The sequence below is a fragment of the Emys orbicularis genome, chromosome 21, assembly GCF_028017835.1.
Source record: "Emys orbicularis isolate rEmyOrb1 chromosome 21, rEmyOrb1.hap1, whole genome shotgun sequence".
Lineage (NCBI taxonomy): Eukaryota > Metazoa > Chordata > Testudines > Emydidae > Emys > Emys orbicularis.
In genome coordinates, this window is record NC_088703.1 from 12,906,696 (window position 1) to 12,923,105 (window position 16,410).

Here is a 16,410-nt window from a genome sequence, read left to right on the forward strand (position 1 = left end):
CTGCTTCCTGAGCTGTGTTGTCATAGGGAAAAGTGAAGAAGCCTGGGGAAAAGATGTCAGAAGGGGACAACCAAATATGGAGTTTTACAAATCAGTCAGAGCAGGTGAAAAAGGGACCGATTGCTGCTAATAATGAACAATCTCTAGCACTGAGATCCACATTTTCACTTAGAAGTGGATCCCAGTATCTGTATTTGTCACTTCAACCTCTCAGTGAGTAAGGCCTGAATGCACAAAAGGAGTTAGGTGACGTGATGCTGAACATCACAATGCCTAACTTTGGAAAATCACCATTATACACAGACCTGGAGCTCAGACCTAATCTCCGATTCGCTGAATGAAGAGTGATAGGAGCCTTAAACTGAGATTCACAACAGCCAGCCTGCTAACCTAGGAGACCTCTGGTTTACAACTTAGCCCTGGTCTACACTACGTGTTTAGGTAGAAGTTAGCAGCGTTAGATCAATTTAACCCTGCACCCGTCCACACGACTAAGCCATTTTTGTCGACTTAAAGGGCTCTTAAAATCGATTTCGGTACTCCTCCCCGACGAGGGGATTAGCGCTGAAATCGACCTTACTGGGTCAAATTTGGGGTAGTGTGGACGCAATTCGACGGTATTGGCATCTGGGAGTTATCCCAGAGTGCTCCATTGTGACTGCTCTGGACAGCACTCTCAAATCCGATGCTCTGGCCAGGTAGACAGGAAAAGCCCCGTGGACTTTTGAATTTCATTTCTTGTTTGGCCAGCGTGGAGAGCTCAGAGGGGACTGTGCAGATCTCATCAGCACAGGTGACCATGCAGTCCCAGAATCGCAAAAGAGCTCTAGCATGGACCAAATGGGAGGTACTTGATCTCATCGCTGTCAAGGTTCCTTCCCCACTCTGAACTTTAGGGTACAGATGTGGGGGACCTGCATGAGAAGCTCTAAGCTCAATTAACAGCTTAGATCTGGTCTGGCTGCCACCACTCCCAAGCACTAATTCCCTTCCCTGGGTAGCCTTGAGAGACTCTTCACCAATTCCCTGGTGAACACAGATCCAACCCCTTGGATCTTAAAACAAGGAGAAATTAACCATCCCCCCTCCTTTCTCCCACCAACTCCTGGTGGATCCAGATCCAACCCCTTGGATCTAAAAACAAGGAAAAAATCAATCAGGTGATTAAAACAGGCTTTTAATTAAAGAAAAGAAAGGTAAAAGAAAACCCTCTGGGAGAGATTAGCATACCAGCTACTCTCACAGACAACAGATTCCAAACACAGAGGATGTTCCCCTGGGCAAAAACTTACACAAAAAATACCCAAATACCTAATTTGACTATTCCTCTAATTGCACAAGACAGGTTACAAAGAAATAAACATAAACCTATTTATTTCCTTCACTAATAATCACTACTTAATAAGAGGCTGAATTCTGGAGCTTTCCCACTCCGGTCCAAAGTGAAAACTCTACAGACAAAGGGAACTTCCCTCCTTCCCTTTGAACCATCTTGTCCTCCCATTGGTTCCTCTGGTCAGGTGTCAGCTAGGCTAGGTGAACTTCTTAACCCTTTACAAGTAAAAGAGGCATTAACCCTTAACTATCTGTTTATGACAATCACTATATGGGGAGATGAATCCATTTTATCCGAACTCCGTTCCAAAAGATGAAATGCCGGAATATTTGAAAAAATCTCCAAGGGCATGAAGGACAGAGGTTATAACAGGGACCTGCAGCAGTGCTGCGTGAAACTTAAGAAGCTGAGGCAAGGCTACCAAAGAGGCAAATTGCTGCTCTGGGTCAGAGCCCCCAACATGCTGCTTCTATCATAGAATCATAGACTATCAGGGTGGAAGGGACCTCAGGAGCCCATCTAGTCCAACCCCCTGCTCAAAGGAGGACCAATCCCCAGACAGATTTTTGCTCCAGATCCCTAAATGGTCCCCTCAAGGATTGAACTCACAACCCTGGGTTTAGCAGGCTAACACTCAAACCATTGAGCTATCCCTCCCTGCAATGTATGCCATTCTAGGGGGTGTCCCTACAACTACCCCAGCCCTGTGCGTGGACTCCGTCAATGGATTCTCACGCAACAGGGATGTGGGTTTTGGGGACGAGGAAGATGATGATGAGGAGGACATTGAAGATAGCGCACAGCATGCAAGCGGAGAAAACGTTTTTCCCGACAGCCAGTAACTGTTTATCACCCTGGAGCCAGTACCCTCCCAACCCACCCAAGGCGGGCTCACGGACCTTGAAGGCGGAGAAGGGACCTCTGGTGAGTGTATCTTTGTAAATATTGTACATGGTTTAAAAGCAAGTGTGTTTAATGATTAATTTGCCCTGAAGACTTGGGATGCATTCGCGGCCAGTACAGCTACTTGAAAAGTCTGTTAACGTGTATGGAGATGGAGTGTAAATCCTCCAGGGACATCTCAATGAAGCTCTCCTGGATGTATTCCCAAAGTCTTTGCAAAAGGTTTCTGGGGAGGGCAGCCTTATTCCGTCCTCCATGGTAGGACACTTTACCACGCCAGGCCAGTAGCATGTAGTCTGGAATCATTGCATAACAAAGCATGGCAGTGTATGGTCCCAGTGTTTGCTGGCATTCAAGAAACATCCGTTCTTTATCTGTCTGTGTTATCCTCAGGAGAGTCATATCATTCATGGTCACCTGGTTGAAATAGGGGAATTTTATTAAGGGGACATTCAGAGGTGGCCATTCCTGCTGGGCTGTTTGCCTGTGGCTTAACAGAAATCATCCCCGCTGTGCGCCACGTGGTGGGGTGAGGGGTAAGGCGATCATCCCAGAGAGTAGGGTGTGTGGGGGCGGGGGATTAGTTCGGTTTGTGCTGCACATTAACCCAAAAACTGCAGCCCCTCCTTTTAAATGGCCAACCCATTTTAAATGGCCAACCCAACGGCTTCTTGGTATGGGAAATGAGGGCGCTGCTGTTTGAAACCATGTAATGTTAACAGCTTGGTTCACTGTGAAAGAGTCTACCCATTGTTCTCTAAAATGTGTCTTTTTAAATACTACTCTCCCTTTTTTTTCCTCCCGCAGCTGCAAATGTTTCAACGCTCCCCGTATCATCTCCATCCCAGAGGCTAGCAAAGATTAGAAGGTGAAAAAAATGCACTTGCGATGAAATGTTCTCTGAGCTCATGCAGTCCTCCCACACTGAAAGAGACTAGCAGAATGTGTGGAGGCAGACACTGTCAAAGTGCCGGAAAGCACAAAATGAACGCGAGGACAGGAGGGACGCGCGAGAGGACAGGTGGAGGGATCAAGATGATAGGTGGCATCAGCGTGATAAAAGGAGGCAGGAAGCAATGCTCAGGCTACTGCAGGATCAAATTGATATTCTCTGGTGTATTGTTGAGGTGCAGGACAGGCAGCAGTAGCACAGACCGCCGCTGCAGCCCCTGTGTAACCAACCACCCTCTTCCCCAAGTTCCATAGCCTCCTCACCCAGATGCCCAAGAACGCGGTGTGGGGGCCTCCGGGCACCCAACAACTCCACCCCGGGGGACTGCCCAAGCAACAGAAAGCTGGCATTCAATAAGTTTGAAGTGCAGTGTGGCCTTGTCCTTCCCTCCTCCCCTCCTCCACTACCCCATGCAGTGCTTCCCTCCTTCCCCACCCCTCCCGGGCTACCTTGGCAGTTATCCCCCCAGTTGTGTGATGAAGTAATAAAGAATGCATGAATTTGAAACAATGACTTTATTGCCTCTGCAAGCGGAGATCAAAGGGGAGAGGGGAGGGCAGTTTGCTTACAGGGAAGTAGAGTGAACCAAGGGGACGGGTTTTCATCAAGGAGAAACAAACAGAACTTTCACACCGTAGCCTGGCCAGTCATGAAACTGGTTTTCAAAGCTTCTCTGATGCGCAGCACGCCCTGCTGCACTCTTCTAACCGCCCTAGTGTCTGGCTGCGCGTAATCAGCGGCCAGGCGATTTGCCTCAACCTCCCACCTCGCCATAAACGTCTCCCCCTTACTCTCACAGATATTGTGGAGCACACAGCAAGCAGTAATAATGATGGGAATATTGGTTTCTGTCTAACCGAGTCAGTAAACTGAGACAGCGTGCTTTTAAACGTCCAAAGGCACATTCTACCACCATTCTGTACTTGCTCAGCCTATAGTTGAACAGCTCCTGACTACTGTCCAGGGTGCCTGTGTATGGCTTCATGAGCCATAACATTAAGGGGTAGGCTGGGTCCCCAAGGATAACTATAGACATTTCAACATCCCCAATGGTTATTTTCTGGTCTGGAAAGTAAGTCCCTTTCTCCAGCTGTTCAAACAGACCAGAGTTCCTGAAGATGCAAGCCTCATGTACCTTTCCCGGCCATCCCACATTGATGTTGGTGAAACGTCCCTTGTGATCCACCAGTGCTTTCAGCACCATTGAAAAGTACCCCTTTCGGTTTATGTACTGTCTGCCTTGGTGCTCTGGTGCCAAGATAGGGATATGCGTTCCATCTATTGCCCCATCACAGTTAGGGAATCCCATTGCAGCAAAGTCATCCACTATGACCTGCACATTTCCCAGAGTCACTACCCTTGATAGCAGCAGCTCAGTGATCGCATTGGCTACTTGGATCACAGCAGCCCCCACAGTAGATTTGCCCACTCCAAATTGATTCCCGACTGACCGGTAGCTGTCTGGCTTTGCAAGCTTCCAGAGGGCTATCTCCACTTGCTTGTGAACTGTGAGGGCTGCTCTCATCTTGGTATTCTTGCGCTTCAGGGTAGGGGAAAGCAAGTCACAAAGTTCCATGAAAGTGCTCTTACGCATGCGAAAGTTTCGCAGCCACTGGGAATCATCCCAGACCTGCAACACTATGCGGTCCCACCAGTCTGTGCTTGTTTCCCAGGCCCAGAATTGGCGTTCCAAGGCATGAGCCTGCCCCATTGCCACCAGGATGGCCAAATTGCCAGGGCCCGTGCTTTGAGAGAAGTCTGTGTCCATGTCCTCATCACTCTCGTCACCGCGCTGCCATCGCCTCCTCGCCTGCTTTTGCAGGTTCTGGTGCTGCAGGATAATGCGCATGGTGTTTACAGTGCTCATAACTGCTGCGGTGATCTGAGCGGGCTCCATGCTTGCCGTGGTATGGCGTCTGCGCGGAAAAAAGGCATAAAACGATTCTCATCCGTTGCTCTCACTGAGGGAGGGGCGACTGATGACATGGCTTACAGGGTTGGCTTACTGTACTGTTCCTGCAGTCTTGCCCCGTTGGAATTCTGGGTTGCGCTCACAATGCCTGATGGGGCAAAAACATTGTCGCGGTTGGTTCTGGGTACATGTCATCAGGCCCTCCTCCATCCGTGAAGGCAACGGCAAAAAATCATTTCTCGCCTTTTTTCCTGGGTTACCCGTGCAGATGACATACCATGGCAAGCATGGAGTCTGCTCAGCTCACTGTCACCGTGTGTCTCCTGGGTGCTGCTGGCAGACGCGGTACTGCAGTGCTACACAGCAGCATCCCCTTGCCTTGCCCTGCGGACGGCAAACGGTACAATTCAACTGCTAACCATCATCATCGTTCCGTGGGTGCTCCTGGCCAACCTCAGTGAGGTCGGTCGGGGGCACCTGGACAAAAATAGGAATGATTTCAGGTCATTCTCTTCTTTAAGTTTCATCTAATAGAGATTCAGTCCTGCCTGGAATATCATGCCAGCTGGAGGCTTCTGCCTCAGGCTGCTCTCCCAGTCGGCAGTACCGCACGGTCGCACCTACCCCAGCCTACCCCTTGCTCCCATGGCTCATGAAGCCTGGACAGTAGTAGGGAGCAGTTCAACTATAGGCTGAGCAAGTGCAGAATGGTGGTTCACTCTACTTCCCTGTAAGCCAACCGCCCTCCCCTCCCCCCTTTGATCTCTGCTTGCAGAGGCAATAAAGTCATTGTTGTTTCAAATTCAAGTATTCTTTATTACTTCATCACACAAATGGGGGAATAACTGCCAAGGTAGCCTGGGAGGGATGGGGGAGGAGGGAAGCACAGGGGTGGGGTAGTTGTAGGGGCACCCCCTAGAATGGCATGCAGCTCATCATAGAAGCGGCATGTCTGGGGCTCTGATATGGAGCGGCCATTTGCCTCTCTGGTTCTTTGGTAGCTTTGCCATACCACCCTCCACTGGAATCTGGTCCCAGCCCGGGGCCCTAGCAGTGGCAGAAGACCCGCTGCTGTGTCAGTGGGGATCCTGACCGCAACACACTGACATTGGCTCTGGCAGTGTTGCAGCCAGACTTGGGTCAGCTGCCCCCGGGCTACTTCCTACCTCCCCCTCTAGAGGTACCTGGGTCCGGTCGGCGCACTCCACGGGGTCACAAACCATGGGCTCCTCGGGGTAGCTGGCGAGTGGTTGGTTTGGCAGCTCCTTGGGTAAGTGGCACACAGAAGGCCTGGCAGTTCCTCAGGGTAATGAGTGAGCGGTAGGCTTGGCAGCGTCTCCGGGCTCGGGCTAGCATCAGGCGTTGGCTGGTCTGGCCAGTCCTCGGTTCGGCCGCCGATCGCCGTGGTCTCCCCACTGGGAGCTACGCCACAGGCGTCTGGTCACTCTGGTGGCTGAGACCCAAGTGAACTCTGGGATCGGGCTTTTATACTTCCTGTCCTGCGCCCTGACCTCTGAGGGGCAGGCACAGGGCTTGCTGACTCCTCCCACTTTGGTGTCCAGAGAGGCTCGTCCCCCTCTGGGGTGGCGGGGAGCCATACCACCTCGCTACAGGCGCTCAACCCAGAATTCCAATGGGCGGTGGAGACTGCAGGTCCTGTGGGATAGCTACCACAGTGCAACGCTCCGAAAGTCGACGCTAGCCTCGGTACTGTGGATGCATACCGCCGACTTAATGCGCTTAGTGGGGACACACACAATCGACTCTATCAAATCGATTTCTAAAAAATCAACTTCTATTAAATTGACATAATTTCGTAGTGTAAACATACCCTTACACTTTCTGAGTGGTAGAAAGAAATTGAACAGAGCTCTTCGACCTCTCAGTGGAGTACTCTAACTACTGGGCTATGAGATTCTCAAGCTCCCCTGTTGATGCTGTTCCACTGTGAATAAATAATTAACGAGTCATTGGAGCAGGAGAGCTGGATCCTGGGTCTCCCACATCCTCCCAAAGTGAGCTAACCAGCAGACTATGGTGTCATTATCAAGCTTCCATGCTTTCTTTTTCTCACTCTCCATGGTTCAATCTTAAAGAGTCTTTTGGGCCACAAAGAGAGACAAAGAGGAAGCATGAGAATGACTGTAGCCTGGTGACCAAACCACTCATGTGATATGTGAAAGATGCAGGATCCAGCCTCCCTGCTCCAATTACTCTATAATTACTGACCATCAGTGGAACAGCTTCAAAAAGAGAGATTGAGGGAACCTCACACCAGATTGTCTCATAGCCCAGTGGGTACAGCAAGGTGACAGATCCCAGCTCAAGTCCCTTCTCCCTTGCAGGTGGGTGGACCTCTACCAGTGGTTTCCTATAAACCAGATGTGTACCCTAACTATTCGGATAAGAGTTATGAGGCTTGTCCTCTTTCTACCTCAGTGGTGATTTTATGTGAGCTCCCCTGAGAGGCCCAATCTAATAGGAAGCCTCTGCGCAATCTTACTTAATTAATTGGGCCCTGCACTCAATTTAGGCTGCCTATCATCCCCTGGTTTGTGAATCACTCTGGGACTTACACCAGAGATCAGCATTGAGAGGGAAGCTGCAGTGCACATGCCCAGAGGCAGGAACATAGACACAGAGAGAACTTTTCCTGTAGAAACTTAAGAGCCATGTGAGTTTAGGCAGCTGCAGGATTTAGAGGTGCGGAGGAAAAGGGGTGCAGTACATCAGAGTCATGCTGAAACTAGGTTTTAGGTGCCCCAAATAGCTACTTAGGTGCCTAACTTTTTTTTTGTGCAGTCAGAGCTAACACACTCAGTTCACATTTGATCTTGGCTGCCTGCTTCTTTTTGAAGGAAAATTGCTTTAGTTTTTACTATTCTATTTGGTTAATAAATAACTCCATAAATCTATCAACTGAAAGTAGGAAATTCAACTGCCATGAACAACATCCATGAACATTAAAAGATTTCTCAAAGCCACAATCCATGTACAGCACATAGCAGTGCATGGAATCCAGATATGTAGGTAAGAAATCACAGTTTAGAAAAACTGATCATAGATAGATTATTGCAAGTCTAGTTCTCGCATGTAATTGCGAGAGTACAATCAGTTTCTTGGTCTGAAACAGCATGGTGGATAATTCACTGCCATGTTCAGATACCTAGGAACATACTTTGAATAGTTTTATTTTTACACACCACAGAATTTAAGACATTCCTCTCTACTGGAGAGGTTTAAGCAGGTTGGTTATAAAGAAGTTGTTTCAAGCAAGGGTGTTTTTGATAGTCTCATACACTTAATGCAATGGGTTTATTATTTTGTGATTTTAATGCTCAGAGCATGTATAAAAGTATCCAGCCTCTCTATCCTTTTGGAGAAATGGATTTGAACGAAGAGAAAGGGACATGTTCCACCTTCTTTACAATTTCAGGCCAGTTAGTGTAAACTGGTGGGGCCCCATTGATCCAAGTTAAGGATTGACCCATGTAATGTTACTTCATTTTCTTAACAACTATTTTTTGCTTTAAAAAGAAACAAAGAGTCCTGTGGCACCTTATTGACTAACAGATGTATTGGAGCATAAGCTTTCATGGGTGAATACCCACTTCGTCAGACACATGTAATAGAAATTTCCAGAGGCAGGTATAAATATGCAGGCAAGAATCAGTCTGGAGACTGATATTTTTGCTTTATTCAGCAGAACTGGACAGAACTCTGAACCTCTGAAATAAACTGTGAATTGGATGGGTTTAGATTAACGAACAGTAAGGTCAGTCAATAGGAATAAGGATTACCTCATTGCCTGCTAATGTATTGCTCTTTTTTGTACAGCAACAACACTGAAACATATAGTGCTTTCATTTCAAGAGCCTGGGAAAGCCTAATAATACCTGCCCCAACATGTCACTTTTTGAGAAGTTTGTTGATGTACTGGTATTTTGAATGTCTGCCCAGCAATGATTCCTTATTCCAGTGGATGACAGCTATTCAAATACTGACTTTTCTACAGACACCCTACTTGATAAGAGGTAAACAAAGTTCTTTGTTGAATTTATTTTAATGAAGTAATTAATTATTGCCAGGGTGAGAAAAAATTTACAGGCACAGACAATCTAAGATTTCATTTTTTTTTAATAGTTTAACATATTCATTTCTCAGTGCAATGCAGCTCACTTGTTTGTTCACCCCAATGTGAAGAGAAATGGCTGAGCTCTAATGCCATATGCAATTCCAACACAGACTATTCACTGAACAACATCATTCATGGGATGTTTCCAATCCCCCATCACTCTATGAAACTTCTAAGTGTATTCAGAGGTGAAGAAGTTTAGTTGCCATCAGGCAAGAACCACGCTGCCTAATAAAAATGTAATGGGTGTTGCAGTGAAACATCTGGTCACTGATCAATGAGAAATTATTTCAAGGTTAGGGCCTGAAGGTTGCAAGTCCTGTTTCTGATGGATCTGGTTTATTAGTTAGGGCACAATATTGAGTGTTAGAAGACCTGGGTTCTATTCTTGACTTGCCCATTGACTCCCTTTGTGACTTAGGGGAGGTCACTTAATCTCTCTCTGCCTTGCATTCCTCACTCTACAATTGGGATACTAATGTTCACTCACCTTTCTAAACCCTTAGTGCCTGAGAAAATGCAGCCCAAGCCCAAATATCTACATTGCAATTAAACTGCTCCATAGCCCAAACCCGCAAGCCCGAGTTAGCTGTTATGAGCCAGCTGCGGATGTCTAATTGCAGCATTGGCATATCCTTATGAAGCTGTCAGCCACTAGAGTGCTTTAGGGGCCTTGTCAGCAACTTGCGTGGCTAGGAATGTGCATCACTCCAGGAGTTCCTGAAGAGGCTGTTTCATCTCTGCAGCACTTTGCAAGGATTGCTGGCACAGCAGCAGGGAGGCCCATTCCTGCATATTGGAATGTGGGATCCTGGGTGCTTGGCAGAACTGTAGCTGATCCAGCTGAACTGGGTAAAGTTCTTCAGAACTCTAGTGAACTTCGCAGGAATAATAAGAGTCCATGAGGTGCCTAAAATCACAGCCTGAAACACCAATTTCATTATCCCATTCAAAATTTAAAAACTGAAAATACAACTGTAAAATTCAGGGCAGGAACCTTATGACTATCTCGTTTCATATCAGACTGCTTCTACATCATAAAGTTCATTCATTGATTAATTATCTGAAACAGAGAAAATGTCTATCTCTATATCCCTAAAGGTGAATAAAAATCATTCACCCTGAATCACCTGTTATTGGATTCCTTGGAGAAGACATTACCCTCCCTTGCCAGGTGATATCCACGAGTATCCCTGGGGATATCACTCTCCATGGGAGACTTGTTTGACCCCAGGAAAATATAGATGTGAGTTCCAGAGGAAACAAAGAAGAAAAACAGGATCAGAGATACCAGGGGCGAATGGAGTTCTTTCAACATGAAATGAACGCAGGAAACATGTCTCTAAAGCTGAAGAATGTCCAGGTCTCTGACACATGTGCTGAGTGGTTTCTGAGAACTGGTATGATGAGGTGGTGATTGAACTGCATGTGACAGGTCAGTAAAGGTAATATTCAATCTTTTAGTACCAGATATTTTATTATTGACATAAGGAGTTCAATTAAGTCTTGGTGAAGCTCTTTTCTAATCAACTCAATTATGTCAGGAATGAGAAGAGCTGTGAGAATGATTTGTGGTTTCAGAGAACAGACACAAAAATATTGAAGTCCTAGAAAGCCGGCCTCAGAGTGAGAGACTAAAGAAGCTCAGTCAATTTAGTTTAACAGAGAGAAGTTTAAGAGGCAGTTTTGTTGGGGTTACTAGGCCTGCCTGAGCCAGAGTTCTTCCATGTTTAAACTCTGTCCTTCCATGTTTAACTCTAATCGACCTCAAAAGCCAAGGACAGAAATTGGAATGTGTAAACAGCCAGTTACCAATTACGACCTTGCTCATACCAGGTACCAAGCAATAATGATGAGGTTTGCATGTTTCTAGCTGGAGAAGGGGTAATAAACTAAAGGTAAACAGGACCAAATAACTGTTTAGAGGAGTGTTACTAACAAGCTAGATTTATAGCCCTAGAATGATTTAACAGCTTAAATGTATAAACATGCCTTCGGTAGAGAGGGGAGGGGGAGTAGAGAGGGGGAGAGAGGGGGGGCTTAGTTGTAAAATGTATAAGAAGAGAGAAACTGTTTTTTGCTGGTGTGCTTGATTTGAGACTTGCCTGTCTCCTTGCACCACATTGAGATCTCAAATAAACTTTGATTGTTTCTCCACCCCGGTATGTTTATTGGCGCGAAGCACACCGGGCAACGAACCCTGCTGTTGCTGTCCTCGGGCCTCTGTGCCGGCAACAGTCTTGGCGTCCCTGGGTGGGCTCGAGGCTGAAATTTAGCCTTGCCTGGACCCCTCTCGGAGGTCGACGGATTGTGGTGACGACCAACGCCCAGCACGCACCGGTGACTTCATCGGGGGCCTCGGCGGAGACGTGGTTTGGTCGACCCCGGAGGGTACAACGGTGCAATGCGCTTGATTAGTGGAGAAGCAGCTGCGGGCGACAGTGCAGAACTGGACCCTTGGATAAGGTAGGAACAGTCCAGTGGGGACTTCACCTGTTTTGACCTGGGGACGCCCAGTGTCTCCCTAGAGTATGGGGCAGGGGCAGAGTACTGCAGGCAGGGCAAGGTGTACGCCCTTAGAATGCATTCTGGTGAACTGGAAAGTGTTTGGATCGGATCCGTTGATTAAAAGTAAACTGAAAAGATTCTGTACAGTAGACTGGCCTCAATATCAGCTAGAGGACCAGGAAAGGTGGCCACCGGAGGGATCACTTAATTATAATATGATCCTTCAATTGCTTTTGTTTTGTCAGCGTGCGGGTAAATGGAATGAACGTATGTATGCACAGTTGTTTATGTTGTTAAGAAATAGGTCAGATCTTTTGCAAAGGTGTAATTTGACTCCGACAGGTTCGGTAGTAACTACTGTTAGTCCCCAGAACCCTCCCCCAGTTGTGATGGCAGAGTCGGTGTCCCCTTCGGCTCCAGCACCCCCACCATATAAAGACACGGTGCCTCAGGTCCCAGAGCTTGCCCCCTTGGTGGGATTCTATCCATTGATTACTGAGACTCGGATAGCCCGTCCTGGAGCAGAAAATTGCCCAGCCACTACAATGCAGGTTTATACCCATGTGCCTTTTAACCCAGTGGACCTAGCAGCCTTTAAGGCACAGGCAGGGGAATTCTCTACGAATCCAAGCAAGTTTATCTCGGTCTTTGAAGGGTGTCTGGCTAGCCATAAGCCTGACTGGGATGACTGTAATATCCTTATGCGGACCCTGCTGTCTGAGGTGGAGTGTAATCAGGTTGTGTCTAAGGCACGGGAGGAGGCACAGCTTAGACATGAGGCAGACGCAGCAAACGTCCCTGTTGCTGCAGTCCAGGTCCCTACAGCAGACCCCCGGTGGAATCCCAACGTGCCGGCGGATCTCACCCGTCTCACTGTATACAAGGAGCTCCTATTACATGGTCTCCGACACTCGGCTGTCCGACATAACAATTGGGCTAAGCCGTATGAGCTAGTACAGGAGCCAAAAGAGAGTCCGGTTGCTTTTCTGCAGCGTATTCAGGATACCATCAGGCAAACTACTAATGCAAACCCCGATGATCAGGCTACCAAGGCAATTATAAAGGGTATCTTTACCAGCCATGCGGCCCCTGATATTAAAAGGAAACTGCAGAAAAAGGAGGATTTGATGGGCATGACAATGGCACAGATTCTGGAAACTGCAAACAGGGCTTACAGCCTTAGGGAGGAAGAAAAGGAAAAGAGGCAAGTGAAAATGATGGTTGCAGCAGTACAGGCTGGTGGCAGGGGAAGATTTCAGGAAGGTGGAAGGGGCCGGGGAATGAGAGGACATGGGCGTGGGTGCCCTGGCTTACAGGAAAGGCATCTGGGTCGCAACCAGTGTGCCATATGCCGAAATGAGGGACATTGGAAAAATGAGTGCCCCGAAAGGGAAGGTACCCCTATGATGGCAGCAGAGGATCAAGAATAGGGGTGTCAGGGGAGACGGACTATTCTGCCCCCAGAACCCCGAGTAAAAATGCGGGTGGGAGATTCAGACATAGACTTTTTAATAGACTCTGGAGCTGCACGAACTGCTGTAAACCAACCCCTTCAGCTGCCTGTGGCAGATTCCCTCACTGTGGTGGGAGCCACAGGGAAAGGAACTAAGTGCCCAGTATATGCCCCAGCAGAATGTGCTTTGGGAAACAGAACTCTATCTCACAGACTGGTTTACCTCCCCGATTGTCCAACGCCACTATTAGGACGGGACCTGCTTTGTCGCTTAGGTGCCACCCTGCATTTCACTCAAGATGAAATAAGCCTCACCTTACCCCCAGAGAATGCCTGGATAATGACACTTGCAATTCAGCCCTCAGCTATGCAAGCCCCACAGTGGAGTCAGTGGGAGAAGCGGGTTTTTCCTCTGGTATGGGCATCAGGGATCCCAGGAAAGGCAGCCCATCATACTCCTATTATTGTTCAGCTCTTGCCAGGAAAAGGTCCAGTGCGAATCAAGCAGTATCCGATCAAAAGGGAAGCCAGAGAGGGACTGCAGGAGACTATAGACCAGTTCCTAAAGTGCGGGGTACTTCGAGAATGCCAGTCAGCTTGGAATACTCCTATCTTGCCTGTACGAAAGCCCAATGGCACATACCGGCTGGTCCAGGACCTGAGGGCAGTTAATGAGCGGGTTAAGACTCTACACCCCCTTGTTCCAAATCCGTATACATTGTTGGCCTCCATAGGGGGGCAGTACACCCATTTTTCAGTCCTGGATTTAAAGGATGCTTTCTTCATGATTCCGGTTGACCCCCAGTCTCAGGAGATTTTCTCCTTCGAGTGGGAGGACAAAAGGAGGGTTAGAAAGCAGCTTTGCTGGACAGTGCTGGCCCAGGGATTTAAAAATTCCCCCACCCTTTTCAGCCAGGCCCTGTCTAGAGACTTGGAGGAGTGGGACAACGAGGACAAAGTCCTCCTCCTGCAATATGTGGATGACTTGTTAATTGCTGCTGTGGGTCTAACCTCTTGCCTTAAAGCCACTGTGAGCCTCCTGAACTTTGTTGGACTCCGAGGATATCGAGTAGCACAGAGTAAGGCTCAGTTTGCTCCCCCAGTGGATGGAATCTGACAACGGAACACACTTCATATCCCAAGTCGTTCAAAAGATATCGGATGCCCTACAGATCCCCTGGAAGCTTCACACGCCATGGCGACCGCAGGCCAGTGGGGTAGTGGAGCGTACAAATCAGACTCTTAAGCGGCACCTCTCAAAGGTTTGCCAAGAGGCTTCCCTTAAGTGGCCTGATGCTTTGCCCCTTGTTTTGCTCCGCATTCGCGCTCTCCCTAAGGGCAGGTTAGGGCTCAGTCCCTTCGAGATTATGTTTGGAAGGGCATGGCCTATGAATGGTACACTGGTTCTGGCAGGGGAGTGGGAAATGGGGTGTGGCTTCTTATCTCAGTACATGTGCTCTCTGTCTGCTGTTCTCTGTTCTCTCCACAGGTATACCAAAGATTTGCAGCCTCTCCCGCTGGATGCCCCGATCCACTCCTTGCAGCCAGGCGATTCCGTACTCGTTTGGACTTGGAAGGACGAGCCTCTCCAAGAGAAGTGGAAGGGACCCCACACCGTCCTGCTGGTCTCCCATACAGCAGCAAAGGTTGAGGGACACAAGAACTGGATTCATCACTCTCACCTGAAAGCAGTGCCTGCTCCTGAATGGTGGACCGTCCAGCCTGCAGAGAAGACTGCCAGCGATGATCTGGGACTTAAGCTGTTATTCAGACGACAATAGTGTCTGCTGGGAATGCCCTGTGATCTCTTTGGACAGTCACAGCGCACTCCCCGCGAGACCTCTGAGCGTTGGTTGTGTTTATTTTCACAGGGCCGGCCTAACCTGGTGGCCTGGTCCCTTTTGTTTTTAATCTGCTTGCTATTGGTAATTGTTATTTTGTGGGAATTGTGATTGTTAGGCCCTAGGGTCACCTGCCCAATATGAGTTCAGGTCCAGGGTCTGCCACAGTGGTGCTCTTTGCCATAGAGACACTCCTCTTGTTAACTCCCGTTTCCCCCCAGGCACATGCGGGATGGAAAGGAATCCCTACTAACTTAGAGACAAACACATATGAGTCCCTGAAGGTTTGCTTTGCCCAAGAGTTTAACATCTCCAACTGCTGGGTGTGCTTCCAAATCCCGCACCATGCTGCAAGGTTACCCTGGAGGGTAGTTCCCCAGAATTGGTCAGATATCTGTTGGGGATGGTTCAGTAGAGGGAAAAATGCCTCGGGTACCCCCTTGTCACAGAACTGTTCCATTGAGTCCCAGTATGCGTTAAGGGACGACCCCTGGAAGCCGCAGGCCAACTCAACGTATATCCCTTCCCCTATTAGGTTGCGGCCAGTGGCCCCTGGTTTGGTGTCCTATCGACAGTTTAAGTCCAGCAATCACACCTGGTTTGCTGGGAATAGCACCTGTCAGTATTATTTATCCCCTGACAGTGACGCTTCCATCCCTGTCTATGTTAACGGCAAATCCGACTCTACCGCCCGGTTCGGATCGTTTAATGACAGACAAGTAAATAGGTGGAGTAGCGGTTATAATGGCTTGGTAGGGAATGGCCACTCCTTTTATATTTGCGGTATCTCTGCCTATAAGTGGCTACCGCATCGGTGGTATGGAAGCTGCTATCTAGGATATCTTGCCCCTCCCCTTCGTGTCCTCCCTAAACTGCCCCTGGCCGCCCTAGGCAGCGTAGATCTTTGTATGCCACCCCAGAGCCCATTACAGAAGGAGACAGATTGGGTATGATCTTTCTCCCATCCTATGGGGTGGGACGATTGGCTCAATTTTATCGTAGGCTCTCTGTGTTTCTCACCAAGTATGCCAATGAGACCTTGGCCATAGAGAAAAGCCTTAACTCAGAGCTTTACCAGCTCCGGTTGCTGTCCCTGCAAAACAGACAGGCCTTAGATTATGTTTTAGCCTCCCAGGGCGGGGTGTGTGTCCTTATTGGGAGTGAATGTTGTACTTATGTCCCAGAAAACTCACAGGACATTAACAAGCACGTCCTGTCAGCCGAACAGGCTTTTGAGCAGTGGAAGGCTCAGGAAAGGGAACCCACAGTTTTTGATTCCCTTTGGAGTTGGTTGCCCAACCTAGGAGGACTGGGAAATAGCCTTGTGCGTCTCCTCCTCACAGGTGTGGTACTGTGCCTGGTCACCCTCC